The 18,508-nt window shown below is 38.6% G+C and overlaps 1 long non-coding RNA gene across 1 annotated transcript in view; it reads right to left on the bottom strand.

The window, feature by feature from the left end:
* Positions 1-444: 444 nt before the first annotated feature.
* The window catches only part of LOC129635985 (uncharacterized), a 41,817-nt gene continuing 23,753 nt past the window's right edge, over positions 445-18,508 (bottom strand). Inside the window, exons 3-4 of the long non-coding RNA XR_008706572.1 lie at positions 3,150-3,322; positions 445-930 (exon numbers count right to left, since the gene is read on the bottom strand). This is a non-coding gene — a long non-coding RNA (uncharacterized LOC129635985). The remainder of the gene's footprint in view (positions 931-3,149; positions 3,323-18,508) is intronic.

Raw genomic sequence — 18,508 nt, 5'->3', positions numbered from 1 at the left:
TAAGTGAAGTAAGTCAAAAACAGAAAGACGAATACCATATGATATCATTTATATGTGTAATTTATAATGTGACACAAATGAACTTATCTATGAAACAGAAACAGAGTCACAAACATAGAGAACATACTTACGCTTGCCAAAGGGGAGGGGAAGGGATGGACTGCTAGTTTGGTCTTAGCAGATACTAACTATTATATACAGAATAGATAAACAACAAAGGCCTGATGTTCAGCATAGGAAACTATATTCAATATCCTATGATAAACTGTAATGGGAAATAATATGAAAAAGAATGCATATTTATATATTTATATGAAAATGAATCACTTTGCTGTATAGCAGAAATTAACATATTGTAAATCAACAATACTTCAATAAAATACATTTTAAAAATAAAACTTACCATCCATTTATTTTATATACTACTAAGAAAAGAATGACAACCAATTAAATATAACTCTGTTTTCATCTATATTTATTGAACTTTAAACTTAATAATATAGAGACATGGATTTCTATTACACTATATATAAAGAGGAAATACAAACTGATCAAAGTCCTTGTAAACTTTCATTTTGGAGTTTTAATTTCAGATATATTATATTGTAAAACAAAACTGAGCCTGTCTTAGTTCCATAAACTATAGTAGAAACAAAATTATAAAGCAAATGTAAAAACAATGAAAAATAATATTTTTAGGGTAAGAAATCTAATAATAGAACATGACGCAGTTCACCTGGAGTAATATTTATATAGTGGTTGTTATTAGAATGACATCAAGACAAGAGAAGTATATAAAGTAAAATTAGATGTTATTTAAATATCTGTAGATGTTGTGACCTTACCAAAAGTGGAGACTATTAAAAGTATCCAGAATATTATCAACCAGAATAATCCAATCACATGGTGAAACAACCTGATTTTGGTGGCCTGGATGGAGAGATTCAGAGTCAAATTAAACAAAAATTAATCAGTTACTAGAATCCCAGGCACATGGACCAAGATCAATTTTTTTTTAAATTTACCTTTAAAAAGTAATAATTTTAGGTTTTAGCTTAGGCCAGTACTGTCAACCAATATAGGAATTCCACTTTGCTCAGAAAAAAAGGTAACTTTTTTGTGTAAGTGTCTTTAACTCTGGGAAATTTAGGTTAAATTATAATATACTAAATTTAGCCCATGACAGACACATTAACATCTCTGTTTTAATTTGAAATTTAAGAATTTGGCATTCCAACCAATTAGTTAATCCAACAGATTAGTCTTAATATTCTAGAGCATCTGATTTTGTCTTGAGGTTTTCAGTTGGAAAGTATAATATAATTTTAGAAAGTATATCAACCGTGTTAGAATGTTTAGGATAAGTGGAGGGTCACAATATCTAGAAGTTTACTTAGCTAGGTTTCTTCAGATTGTTTAAATTATTGGTTTGATTTCCTACTCAGCAAAATGAAACACTTGAAAACACTAAATAGAAAGTGAAGTTTAAATCTGTTTACAAGATTTAAATGAGCTAAATTTGTAGATGTGACAAACATTAGTAAAAGGCCCTCTTATAAATAACTATTAATACTAACTGATTGCGCTTCCCTGGTAGCTCAGTTGCAATGCAGGAGACCTGCGTTTGATTCCTGGGTTGGGAAGATCCCCTGGAGGAGAGCATGGCAACCCACTGCAGTACTTGCTAGTTTATTCCGATTATTTAAATTATTGGTTTGGTTTCCTAGTCAGCAAAATGAAACACTTGAAAATACTAAATAGAAAGTAAAGTTAAAAGCTGTTTATAGGATTTAAATGAGCTAAATTTGTAAATGCGACAGACATTAGTAAAACCTTCTTATAAATAATTATTAATAGTAATTGATTAGAGATAGAATAATAAAACTTGTAAGTTGAATCCAAAAGCTTAAATATTTAAAATTTATACCATTAAGAAATCCCCCCCCAAAATGTATTATTTTAAATGTAGATAGATTTCTATTATGAACATACACAAAATGCCCACCCACAATCTTAAAATGTAAACAGTGTAATACTGACTTTTTGCAGAATAACTGTATTTGGAAAATGAGAAAAAGCAAAGTTGCGTGTTGGTGGGGAGTACAGTAGTTGGAGGGCTATTTGTTTCTGTCTCAGAGCAGGAATCAATAAAACATGTCTGAAGTTGAAAAATAAAGAAGTAACAATATGAGTGTATTATTTAGAAATACAGAAGAAAATAACAGAAGAAACAGATCAAAGAGTTAAAAGTGGCTGCCTCTAGAATGCCTGAATAAGGAGTAGGGAGGAGACAAGCTGGCAAACTGCTGTTATTCATAAGCTTGTTTAAAAAATTTTTTGGATATTTATGACCTTGATAAAAAGAAACTGAAATTTTATAAAGAAACACTAAGAAACGCCCTCAGTTTTAAATTCTAAGTACATTGGAATTTCAATTTATTTTGGTCACCAAAACCAAAACTTTCAACTTTTTTGAGGTCTTCATTCACTTTTCCTATATCCTCACCCAAACTTAGGTCTCTCTTGCCTCCTTCTGGGTGATTCTAACCATACTCCCAAAAAAAAGCTCATGCAGACATTTATCATCATGGGGTCAAATTCAGGGAAGGACTTTGCTAGTAAAGAGTTAGATACTGGATGCATGTGGAGGTAGATATTTCCACTCATAGGGTCCACAGTGTACAGTGTATAGCATGTGTCTGCTGATGCCTTAGAACAATCACAACTACCCTCTCCCAGCTAAAGTCGGGTTTGGACAAATTGACAGAAAAGTTGATTTCACATTTGTACTCAAATCAATATCCCCTTGGAGATCAACATGCTTAAAGCTTCTGCTTGGGCTACTTAATTTGTTCCTCAGAGCCTATTCACCTGTTAATTCCAATAAAAAGTTTTGATTTTTAAAAAATAAAATCAGAACTATTCATATCCCCATAAGCACTTTCTTTCCCCAACATAGTTACTAAAATATTCATTACATAGTCTTTTTTATTCCCATTTTTTACAAACTTTTATACCCAGACCAAAGAGATTTCATTCATTGCAGTGAACTTTAAATGTCAATGTTAATATAATAAGCAGAATGATGATATCTTTATTCTCATTTATATCTTTGTCTAGATTTTTTTTTTTTTCTGTTCTCTACTTACCTGGCAAACAGGCTCGATTTTCAGGACTCAGCATAAGTATAACCTTTCTTGCTCCCACCAGGTAGAATTGGCCACCACTCCCCATGTGTTTCTTCTGCCATCCTCATCCTACCCTCATTCAGACTTTCATCCTAGAACCTGAGTATCTGGGGAGCTTTACAGACTCTGGGTTCCTGGAAGGTGAAAGTGAAAGTGTTAATTGCTTGGTCATCTTCAACTCTTTGCGACCCCATGGACTTTAGTCTGCCAGTTTCCTCTGTCCATGGAATTCTCCAGGCAACACTACTGGAGTGGGTTGCCATTTCCTACTTCAGGGGATCTTCCTGACCCAGGGACTGAACTCCACTTTCATGCATTGAAAGTGGATTCTTGATCATCTGAGCCACCTGGGAAGCCCACCCTGGAAGGTAGAGACCATGTTTTGTCCATCTCCATATCCCCAGCACACAGCACAGTGTCTGGTACACAGCAGGCATTCAATATTTATTTATTGAATAGGAGAATTATAGGAAGTACAATAAATTAGGAGCTGGATACCAAGGATCCAATGTTAGTTTTTCTCCAACTCTCTAAGGTTCAGTTTTTATTTTTATAAAGTGGAACTAATGATATCAGTCATTTTATATTTACTGAATTATTGTTGTTTTAGTCACTAAGTTGTGTCCAACTCTTCACGACCCCATGGACTATAGCCCACCAGGTTCCTCTGTCCAGGGGATTTCCCAAGCAAGAATACTAGAGTGAGTTACCATTTCCTTCTTCAGAGGATCTTCCCCACCCAGGGATCAAACCCACATCTTCTGCATTGGCAGGTGGATCCTTTACCATGGAGCCACCAGGGACTGAGTGGTTGTGATTAATGAGAGAATGACTATGAAAACAGCTTGTAAATTATACAAAATATCATTACCTTACTTCAGCCATTCATGCACCAAGTACATATTGAACACTCATTTCTGCTACATATTGTTCTAGATACTAGTATACAGCAGGGAGTAAAACATAAAATATCCCCATCCTGAGGAACTTAATTTGGAGGTAGTGGGGGAGGGGACAAGCAGACAATAATCAAATCAGTAAACTATACAGTCTGTTAAATAGTGATAATTACTATAAAGGTAAATAAAGTAGACAAAGGGAATAGGAAGTCTGGCATGCAATTGGACACGAAGTTGTGGAAAAAGTCCTCAAATGGAAAGTGATGTTTGAGCAAAGACGAAGGATGATGCTTCAGTAGAAGAGGAAATACCTGAAGTTTGGGGGAGAAAAAGGAAGACTCGCTGGAGGGTTCAGCTTGAATTTTCATGATCTAGTGGAAGAGTAAGATACTTAACTGGTGTAGCGGGAGGGAAGGCAGAGAGTTACAAGCCCAGAGAGGTGTAGGTGGACAGAGGTGGTCATGTGACCTTGAGGGAGTTTTCCTTCAGCAAAATAAGAACCAACACATCAGTCAAGTTGAGGAAAAGTAAGGCAGTTTTCAATGTTCAAATATAGAGGAGAAATAGTCTTTTAGAAGAATGTGAGTGAAGGGATGGCGGACTATAGTATAATTGCCAGAAATAGGCACTTATAGTCAGGAATTCCCACTTACAGTCCGGAATCATAGAATCAAGATATTACCAGTTGTCATGGTTGTGTTTCTGTTCAGCATTGGTCAGTGCTTCAAGTGAAGGCACAGTGGAGGCAAAATATTGGATTTAGGTGGACTTTGATTTAACTAAGGGAGTAGGATACAGTGAGATGCATGGGATTTGAGGGTACGTGCAAGGAACGGTGAATGTAGTAGTGTGAGCAACACTACTTCATCCTGTATCTATGTAAAAATTATGTTTTGGGAAACAATAAAGTTTCAGAAATAAAATATTGTCACACCTATCAGAAAGGGTATCATAAAAAAGACCACAAATAACAGAGGTTGGAAAGGATATGGAGAAAATGGAATACTTGTACACTGTTGGTGGGAATGCATTAAGAAATTGGTGCTGCCACTATGGAAAACAAGATCAAGGTTCTTTAAAAAACTAAAAACAGGACTGCAATATGATCCAAAAATTTCAATTCTGAGCATATATCTGAATAAAAAGGAAAACACTAACAAGAAAAGATATATACAACCAAATGTTCATAGCAGCACTATATACAGCAGTCAAGATATGGAAGGAATCTAAATACCCATCAACCAATGAATGAATAAAAAAGACGCAGCACACAATGGAATATGACTCAGCCATAAAAAAGAATGACATCCTGCCATTTGCCACAATGGGCCTGGACCTAGAGAGCATTTATGCTAAGTGAAATCATTCAAAGAAAGACAAATACTCTATGTTAACACTTATATGTGGAGTCTAAAAGTAAAACAAATATATACAGCAAAATAGTGTTATGGGGCAGGGAAGAGAGAGGAGGGGAGAAGCCAGATAGAGCTATGGGATTAAAAAGGGATATAGGCCACTATGTACGAAATAGATAAGCAACAAAGAAATAATATACCATTCAGGAAAATATGGTCATTATTTGGTAATAATTTTAAAGAGAGTATAATTTATAAAAATATTGAATCACTGTGTTGTACACTTAAAATTAACATAATATTACAAATCAACTTCAATGAAAAATAATAAATAATAATCACACTCCTTGTATGATCTGCATTAGAAAGAGTTAACCAATGAAGAGAGGAGGAAGAAAAGAGGAGCACATTCTAGCAAAGGGGATTTCTAGAATATAACATCTCTTTCAATGATTAAGGTATCATTTTCTCCTCAACATTTCACCGGTAAAAATATCCAATAGACCAAGTTATGCAAAGCAGTAAGTTTCATAAAAAGCCTGACACACTGTCTTCTTTTTGAGGAATGTGAGGATGCATTTTTTGGTTTTGTTCTTAGAAGCAATGCTGCTGCTGCTGCTAAGTCACTTCACTCGTGTCCAACTCTGTGTGACCCCATAAACAGCAGCCCACCAGGCTCCCCCATCCCTGGGATTCTCCAGGCAAGAATACGAGAGTGGGTTGCCATTTCCTTCTCCAATGCATGAAAGTGAAAAGTCAAAGGGAAGTCGCTCAGTCGTGTCTGACTCTTAGCGACCCCATGGACTGCAGCCTACCAGGCTCCTCCGTCCATGGGATTTTCAAGCAATACTGTATGGTAAAAGCCTAGAGTTGAAGCCAGATGAAGTAGATTCAAATCCCAAATTATCACACATTAGCTACTTATTAGTTCACCTTGGAGAGGTCAATCAGCCTCTCAATGCCTTCATTTCTTCATTTGAAAAATGGAAATAGAAACAGAAGCCACTCACCATGCAGATTAAATCAGTTAAAGTATATAGGTATCTTCCATGGTAAAGAATTCACCTGTTAATGCAGGAGACCTAAGAGGCACAGGTTCGATCCTTGGGTCAGGAAGATCCCCTGGAAGAGAGTATGGCAACCCACTCTGGTATTCTTGCCTCGAGAATTCCATGGACAGAGGAGCCTGGCAGGCTACAGTCTATAGCATCATAAAGAGTTGGACACGACTGAAGCGAGTTAGCACACAGCACACTAGCACTCATATGAAGGAACTTAGGAAAGGGCTAGGCATATGAGACAGAAACGAAGTTGAGCAGGAATATTAACTATTATCAGGAATAGTTGGCTTTCTGTTATGAATTTATTCTGTTTTTTCCCCTACACATGTTATGAATTATGTTACAGATCAAATGCACACAGCATATATATCTATGTTTGTATGTAAAGACAGAGGCCTTAGGACTGGTATTCTGTGATCTTCTGGTATGGCATGGATGTATACTATATGTTGATCAGCACTGAGACATTTTTCTTGTATTACAGTTGAATATACCTGTTGTCATGGAAATGTTTACCAAGTGGAACACTGTACTGAGCAAATCATTCAATAGAATGTAAACTGGGGTTCATCATGCTGTAGTAAGTTGAGAGAGGCATAAAGAAGAACTAGGTTCACATCAAAAGGAAGATTTATAGAACACACAAGACTTTAGCCTCATTATTTCATAGGAGAATTAGGTATAAGCAGCAAACAGTTCTATTTAAGCAATAACTATGCTTAAAAGCAGGCTTCTCAGGTAACTTAGTGGTAAACAATCCACCTGCCAAAGCAGGATACCCATTTGATCCCTAGTTCAGGAAGATCCCTCAAAAAAGAAATAGCAACCCACTCCAGTATTTCTACTCCATCTGGACCATTCTACATCCCTATCAATTATTTCTTTATTGTATCATTCTCAGTTGTGATTTATGTTCTTTGGCTATGTTCTTTGGCTAGTTTTATGTATTTTTAAAAATCACCTTATAGTAGGCAAAATAAGAGTGAGCAATGATCTTCACATCACAATCCCTGGAATCTGTGAATATGTTATGCTACAAGGCAAGGGGAGATTGAGGTTGTAGATGGATTAAGGTTGCTAATCAGCTGACCATGAGCTGCTGCTGCTGCTGCTAAGTCGCTTCAGTCATGTCCGACTCTGTGCGACCCCATAGATGGCAGCCCACCAGGCTCCCCCGTCCCTGGGATTCTCCAGGCAAGAACACTGGAGTGGGTTGCCATTTCCTTCTCCAATGCAGGAAAGTGAAAAGTGAAAGTGAAGTCATTCAGTAGTGTCCGACTCTTCGCGACCCCATGGACTGCAGCCTACCAAGCTCCTCCATCCGTGGGATATTCCAGGCAAGAGTACTGGAGTAGGGTGCCATTGCCTTCTCCGACCATGAGCTAGGGACTTTATTTTGGATTATCCAGTTTGGCCCGGTGTAATCAGAAGGGTCTCCGAGAATGAAAGACAGTGGGAAGAGTATAAGAATCAGATTGATTTAATGTGGAAACTCAATCTATCTTTGCTGACTTGGGAGGTGGAGGATAGAGGCCATGAGTGCTGACAGCCTCAAGAAAATAGAAAAAAAAAAAAAAAGGATCTTCCTCTCCAGGCTCCAGAAGGAATACAACCTTGCTGACACCCTAATTTAAGACCAATGAAACCCATACCAGATTTCTGCCTGTAGGATTTTAAGACAATAAAATAAAATTGTATTGTATTTAAGTCACCAAGTTTTCAGTACTTTATTACAATAGTAATGGGAAACTAATATAATATTAAAACATTTGGGGAACTTGATGATTTTGAAATAAAAACATAAACAAATATTCACTGAAAATGGTCAAAAAATATTCTAACAGCATATGTCTAAGTTCAAATTAAATCAGAATCCGTCAGTTCAGTTCAGTCACTCACTTGTGTCCGACTCTTTGCAACCCCATGGACTGCAGCACGCCAGCCCTCCCTGTCCATCTCCAACTCCCAGAGTCCACCCAAACCCATGTGCATTGAGTCAGTGATGCCATCCAACCATCTCATCCTGTGTCGTCCCCTTCTCCTGCCTTCAATCTTTCCCAGCATCAGGGTCTTTTCCAGTGAGTCCGTTTTTCACATCAGGTGGCCAAAGTATTGGAGTTTCAGCTTCACCATCAGTCCTTGCAACGAACATTCAGGATTGATTTCCTTTAGGAAATCAGAATAGGAAATTCCAAAATTACTTCAGAACTGAAGTTTCAGCTCATCATTTATTCACTTATATTTAAAATGGATAACAAATAAGGACCTACTGTCTAGCACAGGGAACTCTGCTCAATGTTATGTGGCAGCCTGGATGGGAGGGGTTTTGGGGGAGAACGGATACACATATACGTGTGGCCGAGTCCTTTTGCTGTCCACCTGAAACTCACAACGTTGTTAATCATCAATTTGTTGCTGCTCAGTCCCTAAGCCATGTTCAACTCTTTGCGACCCCCATAGACTGCAGCATGCCCAGCTCTTCTGTCCTCTACCATCTCCTGAAGCTTGCTCAAATTCATGTCCATCAAGTCAGTGATGCTATCTAACCATCTCATCCTCTGTCCCCTCTTTTCCATCTTTCCCTCAATCTTTTCCAGCATCAGGGGCTTTTCCAATGAATCCATTCTTCGCATCAGATGGACAAAGTATTGGAGCTTCAGCATCAGTCCTTCCATTAAATGTTCAGGGTTGATTTCCTTTAGGATTGACTAGTTTGATCTCCTTGCAATCCAAGGGACTCTCAAGAGTCTTCTCCAGCACCACAATTTGAAAGCATGAATTCTCTGATGCTCAGCCTACTTTATGGTCCAACTCTCACATCTGTACATGACTACCGGAAAAACCATAGCTTTGACTATATGGATCTTTGTCAGCAAAGTAATGTCTCTGCTTTTTAACATGCTGTCTAGGTTTGTCAGAACTTTCCTTCCAATGAGAAAGTGTCTTTTAATTTCATGGCTGCAGTATAATCAGTTATACTCAATAAAATACACAATACACAATAAAAAGTTTAATAAAAAAATCTTGCCAGTAACTTGAAAAAAAAGAGGGTTGATTATCCTAGAGATTTTATGGCCCCATCCATCCATTCACATTTTCATGTTCCATTATTCAAACTAGCAACAATCTCTAACTTGGAACACTGAAAAGCATATTTTTCTTTCATTGCTTTAGCAAAGTTTTCTGTATGGAAGTGCCTGGAAAACTTATTGCTGCTTCCTCTGCTATTAACACACACTTGCTCAAAGCCTTTAACACATTCTGCCATCTGTATGATTTCCTGTTCATTGTTTTAAGAAAGAGAAGGAAAAGAATAATTGTGACATTAATAGGGAAAAGATAAAGAAAGGAGATTTGACCTCCACACTGACACACTTTCAAAGCTGTTCTTCATGGAAGGTGAAAGGGAGGCATAGACGTTGGCTTGGAGCCCATGTTCTGGTCAGGTTCTAGAATGTGGGTGGCATTAGCTCTGGTGAGCCAAATCTATTCTCTAGGAAACAGAGATCCTCAGATTTGAGAAGCCCTGAGCTGGCATAGTTCACTGACTTTAAATTCAATACAAAAATGCAGTAAGAAAAATGTTAAAGGACACCTCTGTGGAAAATGCTAGAACCAAACTCATGGGATAGAACAGTATGGGCTGAATCTCTGATAAGACAGATACTCATTCCTATCAGAATCATCCTGGATTTCTCCCCCATGCTCCTGGATTTCTCAAAAACCTTCAGGCATGAGGGATGAGAAACTAGGTTTGCCACCCAATTTGGGTCTATTAATGTTGTTTGCCAGGTTGAAGACAGATTTGGGAGACGCTTCTCTGTAATTTTCAAGGAAAAAAAAATACAATAAGGCATTGTTCTTTGCACACCCTCACATGCACAGATTAATGGGATCACATGCCTACATCTACACAGCAACCAGGCCGAAAATAAAATTGGCCAGATTGAAAAATATAAAGATAACCACAATCATTTCAATCAGGATTTCAGATAACAGTAATAAAGTAAACATTTGCATGTAAAGCTTTCATGAGCTGTTCTGTTGGGATAAACACATAACCATTTATGAGTTTGTTCACCTGTGTACTGGTAGATAGCGATGGGGCACCATTTCATGTAGCCTCTGCAATGAATTCCAGGGATACACAGTCACAGGTACATGGTCCTAGATCTTGTGAGTCTAACCAGGGGACAGTTAGAGAAATTTTACATTATAGAGAGGTAAGTATTATTACAGAAATGTGCCCAGATAGTCATTATGGAAGCAGAGAAGCACAAGCTTATGTCACGAGGAAAGCTAGACATTCATTACTCTTTTCGCTGTCCAGTGTCTGTATTAGTTTGAGTTCCTTTAGATGCTGACCTTTAGGAAATGATTCAAGGGCAAGGTGATTATATAGGAAGTAAACGAAACATGCCTAGAAGGGAGTTGGATCAGAGAAAGGAAGGCAGTCAACAAATGCTATGTTATCAGGTCAACTCCTACAGTGAGACATGAGAGCATAATCCCACTTGGAAATTCTAGGAAATGGTATCAGATACACCTCTCCAACTCACTGGACATGAGCTTAAGCAAACTCTGGGAGACAGTAAAAGATAGGGGAGCCTGGCGTGCTACAGTTCATGGGGTTGCAAAGAGTCAGACATGACTTAGCAACTGAATACTAACACCACTTCTCATTGTCACCTTGCATAGATGGAGGGGCTTCCTATCAGTCACTGGCTGAAATTTCTTCACCCAAGACAACCAATTCCCCTCAGCACTTCCAGCCAGCACTGTGAAATGAGCAGAACCTTTTTTATTGGCTTTGGAAACAGCTTAAAACAAAGACAGTGGCAGGGCTTCCCTGGTGGCTCAGTGGTAAAGAACTCACCTGCCAATGCAGGAGATGCAGGTTCAGTCCCTGGGTTGGGAAGATCCCCTGGAGAAGGAAATGACAACCCTCTCCAGTGTTCTTGCCTGGGAAATCCCATGGACAGAGGAGCCTGGCGGGCTTCAGTCTATGAGGTTGTAAAAAGTCAGACACAACTTAGCCCCTAAACAACAATAACAAAGACAATAACAATAACAAATAACAAATAAATAACAATAACAAAGTGGCAACTGGATGTCACGGTCAGTCAGAGCACAGTGAAAAGGTAAGGTTCAAGGGATATGACTGATGAGTGAGGTGCCTACATTTTTTCCCTACAGCATCTGAACTACTTCCTGGGTTTGGACAATCCCCAGCTTCATGCTAGGAAACATAGAGTAGCCAGTACTATATAGAAACAGAATGTGAAATGCTCACTTCCCTTGCAGCTAGGGCACAGGTTATGAACCAGGCTCCACCAATCAGACATACTTGAATAATTTAAGTAGGAAGCTCAGTAAAACTCTCTCATTCAATCAGAGGTAATGGTACTGATTAATGCAAATCAAATTTCACATCAAGCAGATGGTTTTACCAAGTGTCTTCTTTCTCCTACCTTTTCTGCTGAACATACACACACAAGGCTAGCTACAAAATTCGTAGCTGCCATTGCAAGGTGAAAATAAAGCCTTATGTTCAAAAAGTAGAGAAAAGTGCTCTTAAAGGTACATATAAAACAGTTTTCCTGTCTTCTGTCCTCTTTTTCTCCTTGTTTCAACTTGCATGCTATTTTGTCTTTGCTATTTAATGTCATTCTCAATACCATCAAATTAATAATAGCAAATGAAGCAACTGACAAACAACTAATCTCGAGAATATACAAGCAACTCCTACAGCTCAACTCCAGAAACATAAATGACCCAATCAAAAAATGGGCCAAAGAACTAAATAGACATTTCTCCAAAGAAGACATCCAGATGGCTAAAAAACACATGAAAAGATGCTCAACATCACTCATTATCAGAGAAATGCAAATCAAAACCAATATGAGGTACCATTTCACACCAGTCAGAATGGCTGTGATCCAAAAGTCTACAAGTAATAAATGCTGGAGAGGGTGTGGAGAAAAGGGAACCCTCTTACACTGTTGGTGGGAATGCAAACTAGTACAGCCACTATGGAGAAGAGTGTGGAGATTCCTTAAAAAACTGGAAATAGAACTGCCTTATGATCCAGCAATCCCACTGCTGGGCATACACACTGAGGAAACCAGAAGGGAAAGAGACACGTGTACCCCAATGTTCATCGCAGCACTGTTTATAATAGCCAGGACATGGAAGCAACCTAGATGTCCATCAGCAGATGAATGGATAAGAAAGCTGTGGTACATATACACAATGGAGTATTACTCAGCCATTAAAAAGAATACATTTGAATCAGTTCTAATGAGGTGGATGAAACTGGAGCCTATTATACAGAGTGAAGTAAGCCAGAAAGAAAAACACCGATACAGTATACTAATGCATATATATGGAATTTAGAAAGATGGTAACAGTAACCCTGTGTACGAGACAGCAAAAGAGACACTTATGTATAGAACAGTCTTATGGACTCTGTGAGAGAGGGAGAGGGTGGGAAGATTTGGGAGAATGGCATTGAAACATGTAAAATATCATGTATGAAACGAGTTGCCAGTCCAGGTTCGATGCATGATACTGGATGCTTGGGCCTGGTGCACTGGGACGACCCAGAGGGATGGAATGGGGAGGGAGGAGGGAGGAGGGTTCAGGATGGGAACACATGTATACCTGTGGCGGATTCATTTTGATATTTGGCAAAACTAATACAATTATGTAAAGTTTAAAAATAAAATAAAATTAAAAAAAAATAAAATAAATAAATAAATACCATCAAATTAAAATATTAAATTTTAGCATAAATTTTACCATTCATATTTATATTGTGTTATGCTAGTTTTAAGTACAAATGGCACAGTATTTACCTTGTATGTAACAACACCAAAATGATAAAATTTGCATTCTGTGGCTCATCTGCAGAGGGTGCCCTGAGCTGGCCCAAAGAGACAAATCCATGCCAGAATCAGGGAATTTGTTGGGAGGAAGAGAGGCTCCCTCCAGTCACAGAGCCTTGAAATGAAGACCCTCAGAGGCACCCAGGGGTCCTGTCTTACCACGTGAGGTACTTGCACTCTGCCCAGACTTAGGACTGCCAGGATCCCCTTGCATCACCCTCAATCCACACACTGCCACCCAGGGAGGGGTATGGCCTAGGACAGGCTAGCCTGTCATCTTCTCTTCCCCCAGGCCTGTCACCACAAGCCACACAAATGGATGAAACCCAATGATTTTCTTAAATTGAAACATACTTGATTTACAACATCTTGTTAGTTTCAGGTCTACAGCAGAGCAATTTCAGTTCAGTTCAGCTGCTCAGTCGTGTCTGACTCTTTGTGACCCCATGAATTGTAGCACACCAGGCCTCCCTGTCCATCACCAACTCCCAGAGTGCATCGAGTTGGTGATGCCATCCAGCCATCTCATCCTCTGTCGTCCCCTTCTCCTCCTGCCCCCAATCCCTCTCAGCATCAGGGTCTTTTCCAATGAGTCAATTCTTGCATGAGGTGGCCAAAGTATTAGAGTTTCAGCTTTACCATCAGTCCTTCCAATGAACACCCAGGACTGATCTCCTTTAGAATGGACTGGTTGGATCTCCTTGCAGTCCAAGGGACTCTCAAGAGTCTTCTCCAACACCACAGTTCAAAAGCATCAATTCTTCGGTGCTCAGCCTTCTTCACAGTCCAACTCTCACATCCATACATGACCACTGGAAAAACCTTTGTTGGCAAAGTAATGTCTCTGCTTTTGAATATGCTATCTAGGTTGGTCATAACTTTCCTTCCAAGGAGTAAGCGTCTCTTAATATCATGGCAATTTAGTACATATATATATATTGTTTTCCAGATTGTTTTTCCTTATAGGTTATTACAAAATATTGAGTATAGTTCAATAGTAGTTCATGACTGTGCTCTATAGTAGGTCCTTGTTGTTCATCCATTTTACACAGTTGTTGCTGCTGTTGTATCATTAAGTCATGTCCTACTCTGTGATCCCATGGACTGCAGCACACCAGGCTTCCCTGTCCTTCACTATTTCTTGGAATTTGTTCAAACTCATGTCCATTTAGTCAGTGATGCCATCCAACCATCTCATCCTCTGTTGCCCCCTTCTCTTCCTGCTCTCAATCTTTCCGAGTAGTGATCCACAAACACAGAAAACAGGAGGGACAAATTAGGAGGATGGGATTAACATATGCAAACCCAGTGATCTTTAAACCTCACGCCAAGAGCACTAAGTACCTGGGTCCCAGGTGGACTGCATGCTGGTCTCTGCTGACAGATGGCCTCTGGCTGGCCATCCACCCAACACCCCATGATGCTGCCAGCCTGGATGTGCCAGGTGTCACCATTCCCAGCCCCAAGGTGTGGCAGGATGAACATCTCCACTCCTGACCCTTCCTGTGCTCATGTTCGGGCTCCTTCCAGGGGCAGGGGCACAACCCTTGTGGGGTGGTGGGGTGGCAGCAGGGAGGCAGAGGCTAAGTGGGCCTGGAGCACCAGGGGGTTGGGGGGCAAGCGGCAGAGAACCTCTCCTGGGGGAGGGAGGTGTGAGATGAGGCCCTATGTTCTTTCACTGTCTGATCAGACATCATTCATAAAATGTAAGTTAAAAGAGTTGTTAAGAAAATCAAGACAGCAATGGGAGAGCATTAAACCCCAAGTGTGCTGCCCTTCTGAGCACGGGCCTCTGTATTAATGTGCTGGACACACACCCTGGTTCTCTGCATACACATGACTCACTTGACCACAGGCAAGCTTCTTATTTTTTTTTAATTTTAGATCTAGCTGCATGGCATGCATGTCAAACCCATGCCCCCTGCAATGGAAGCACAGAGTCTTAACCACTGGACCACCAGGGAAGTCCCTAGGCAAGTTTCTTGAAAGAATAACTCATACTCTCTATCTACTCTTCTCCTCTCCCATTTATATCTCCAACCATTGCATTAGGTTTCCATCTCCAAAATAAGAAATGGATCAGGCATTGCAGGACCAAAAGCTTATACAGTTTTGAGGCCAACTTTAAGAAAACAGATTATAAAATATGACTGTTAGTTTAGGAATATGAAAGGGAATTTGCATTTGAGTGGACCTGACACGGAAACTCCCTTCCCTCATAGTAAATCCTCCTTTGCCCACAATTTCTCTCTAACCGCTCCCCCTCTTTTCCCTCCAATTGTCAAATCTAATGGATAAGTCTGCGTCTTACTTGACTTCTCCCCTGTAACTGATACGGATATCATTGACCATCTGTGCTTTGAAATCCTCCAGGTTGGTTTCTAAAACATCAATCTTCTGGTTAATACATTTGTCATCTTTCATTGGCTTTTCTCTTTTCAACTTCTTTCACCTGTGGTACCTGGACAACTTTTGATATAAATGTTTATTTTTAAAGGAACGACATTGCTTAAAACCATGATGATATATATGGAAGTACATTGTAACTTGTAAAGCACTATATAAATATGAAATGTTTATTATTATTAGGTGACTGATTCTATAATTTGTTTAGCAAACACTTATCTTGACTTTCCAAATGATCTTTTTATATCCTAAAAGAAATACACATTCAAGGGATTCATGCAAGCTGTAGAAATGACTTTATGATTTATACAGTATTTTTAGGTGTTTCCCATATTTTGTATTCTCCATTCCAAAATAAATAACACTGAAAAATTAAGGGAATGACATTTATTGTGTGTATCTCTCTGTTTTTCCCATTATATGAGTGAAATTTTTATTTTTATGGAAATTAGTTGCATGAAACTCAAGCAAAAGTACCTAAATGTGGCAGATATATTTCCCTAACCAGAAATTAATCTGTCCAAAAGAAAAAACAACCAGAACACAAGAGTTCTTTTTCCGTATCTGAGTTTGTCTTTTATGCAACACAAAATAACAACTTCATCTGGCTATAAAATATTTTTCTGCTGAAATTTTTGAGTAGTTTTGTCTCTGCATTAATAAAAATCAACCTATTCGAAGGCAGACATAACATAAATTGTTATCATCTTGTTTCAAAGTTAATAACAGTTTCAAAAACTATCTCCATCACAAAAAATCCATTTAGGTTTATGAAAGGTTTCACACAAGACCAAAAAAAAAAAAATGCTTCATGACTAAGATACTAATTACCAAAAAGAAAATGACAGTTTCCTATTTATCATGGTGATTTATTTTTTCTCTAAAGAGTGGGCTAGGGATTCATGATCTTTATATTTGTAAATCCATTATGATAATTGAGAAAGCAAGTTTTTGTGGCCAACATTCTTTTTAAATGAACATTAAGCCTCTCAAGAATGGAAAAGCAAGTTTTGTATGGCAAAATGTTCTTTTTAAAATTACCATTAAGTACTGACACTAAAACAGAAATACAGGTCAATGGAACAAGACAGAAAGTCTGGAGATAAACCCACCCACCTATGGTCAGCTAATCTATGACAAAGGAGGTAAGAATATACATTGAAGAAGAGATAGTCTCTTCAATAAGTGATGCTGTGAAAATAGGACAGCTTCATGTAAAAGAATGAAATTAGAATATTCTCTAACACCATAAACAAAAATAAAGTCAAAGTAGATTAAAGACCTAACTGTAAGGCCAGATACTATAAAACTCTAAGAGCAAAACATAGGCAGAACACCCTCTGACATAAATCACAGCAATGTCTTTTTTGATTCACCTCCTAGAGTAACTTGGAGAAGGCAGTGGCACCCCACTCCAGTACTCTTGCCTGGAAAATCCCATGGATGGAGGAGCCTGGTAGGCTGCAGTCCATGGGGTCTTCACTTTCATGCCATTTCCTTCTCCATGAAGGAAATGGCAACCCACTCCAGTACTCTTGCCTAGAAAATCCCATGGACGGAGGAGCCTGGAAGGCTGCAGTCCATGGGGTTGCTGAGGGTCGGACACAACTGAGCGACTTCACTTTCACTTTTCACTTTCATGCATTGGAGAAGGAAATGGCAACCCACTCCATTGTTCTTGCCTGGAGAATCCCAGGGACAGGGGAGCCTGGTGGGCTGCTATCTATGGGGTCACAAAGAGTCGGACATGACTGAAGTGACTTAGCAGTAGCAGAGTAAATAAAATAAAAAGAAAAAGAAACAAATGGGACCTAATCAAACTTTAAAATTTTACACAGCAAAGGAAGCTGTAAACAACACAAAAAGACAACCTATAGAATTGAAGAAAATATTTGCAAATTAATCAACAGATAAGCGGTTAATTTCCAAAACATACAAACAGCTCAAGCAGCTCAATCAAAAAAAAAAAAAAAAAAATCAACCCAATAGGAAAAAACAGGTGGAAGATTTAAATAGACATTTTTCCAAAGAAATCATACAGATGGCCCAAAAGCACATGAAAAAATGCTCAACATCACTAATTATTAGAGAAATGCAAATCAAAATAAAAATCAAAACACAAAAATACAATGAGGTTTCACCTCACATCAGTCAGCACGGCCATCAAAAGAAAATCTACGAACACTAAATGCTGGAGGGGGTCTGGAGAAAAGGGAATCCTCCTACACTGCCGGTAGGAATGTAAATAGGTACAACAATTATGGAGAACAGTATGGAAGTTCCTTAAGAAACTAAAAACAGAACTACCATATGATCCAGCAATTCCACTCCTGGGCATATTTCTGGAGAAAACCATAATTTGAAAAGACACACACACCCCAATGTTCACTAAAGCTCTATTTATAATAGCCAAGACATGGAAGTAATATAAATGCCCATAGGAGTAGATAAAGAAGATACAGTACAGATATACAATGGAATAGTACTCAGCCCTATAAAAGAATAATGCCATTTGAAGCAACATGACTGGGCCTAGAGACTGTGATACTGAATTAAGTTAGACAAAGACAAACATTATATTGTATCACTTTTATGTGAAATGCAAAAGCAATGGTACAAATGAACTTATTTATGAAACAAAAAGAGAGTCACAGATGCAGAAAACAAACTTATGGTTACCAGCAGGGAAAAGGAGGGGAGGAGGGGTAAATT

Source organism: Bubalus kerabau, chromosome 21 (assembly GCF_029407905.1).
Source record: "Bubalus kerabau isolate K-KA32 ecotype Philippines breed swamp buffalo chromosome 21, PCC_UOA_SB_1v2, whole genome shotgun sequence".
Taxonomy (NCBI): domain Eukaryota; kingdom Metazoa; phylum Chordata; class Mammalia; order Artiodactyla; family Bovidae; genus Bubalus; species Bubalus kerabau.
This window is presented reverse-complemented; position numbering and strand designations above follow the sequence as displayed.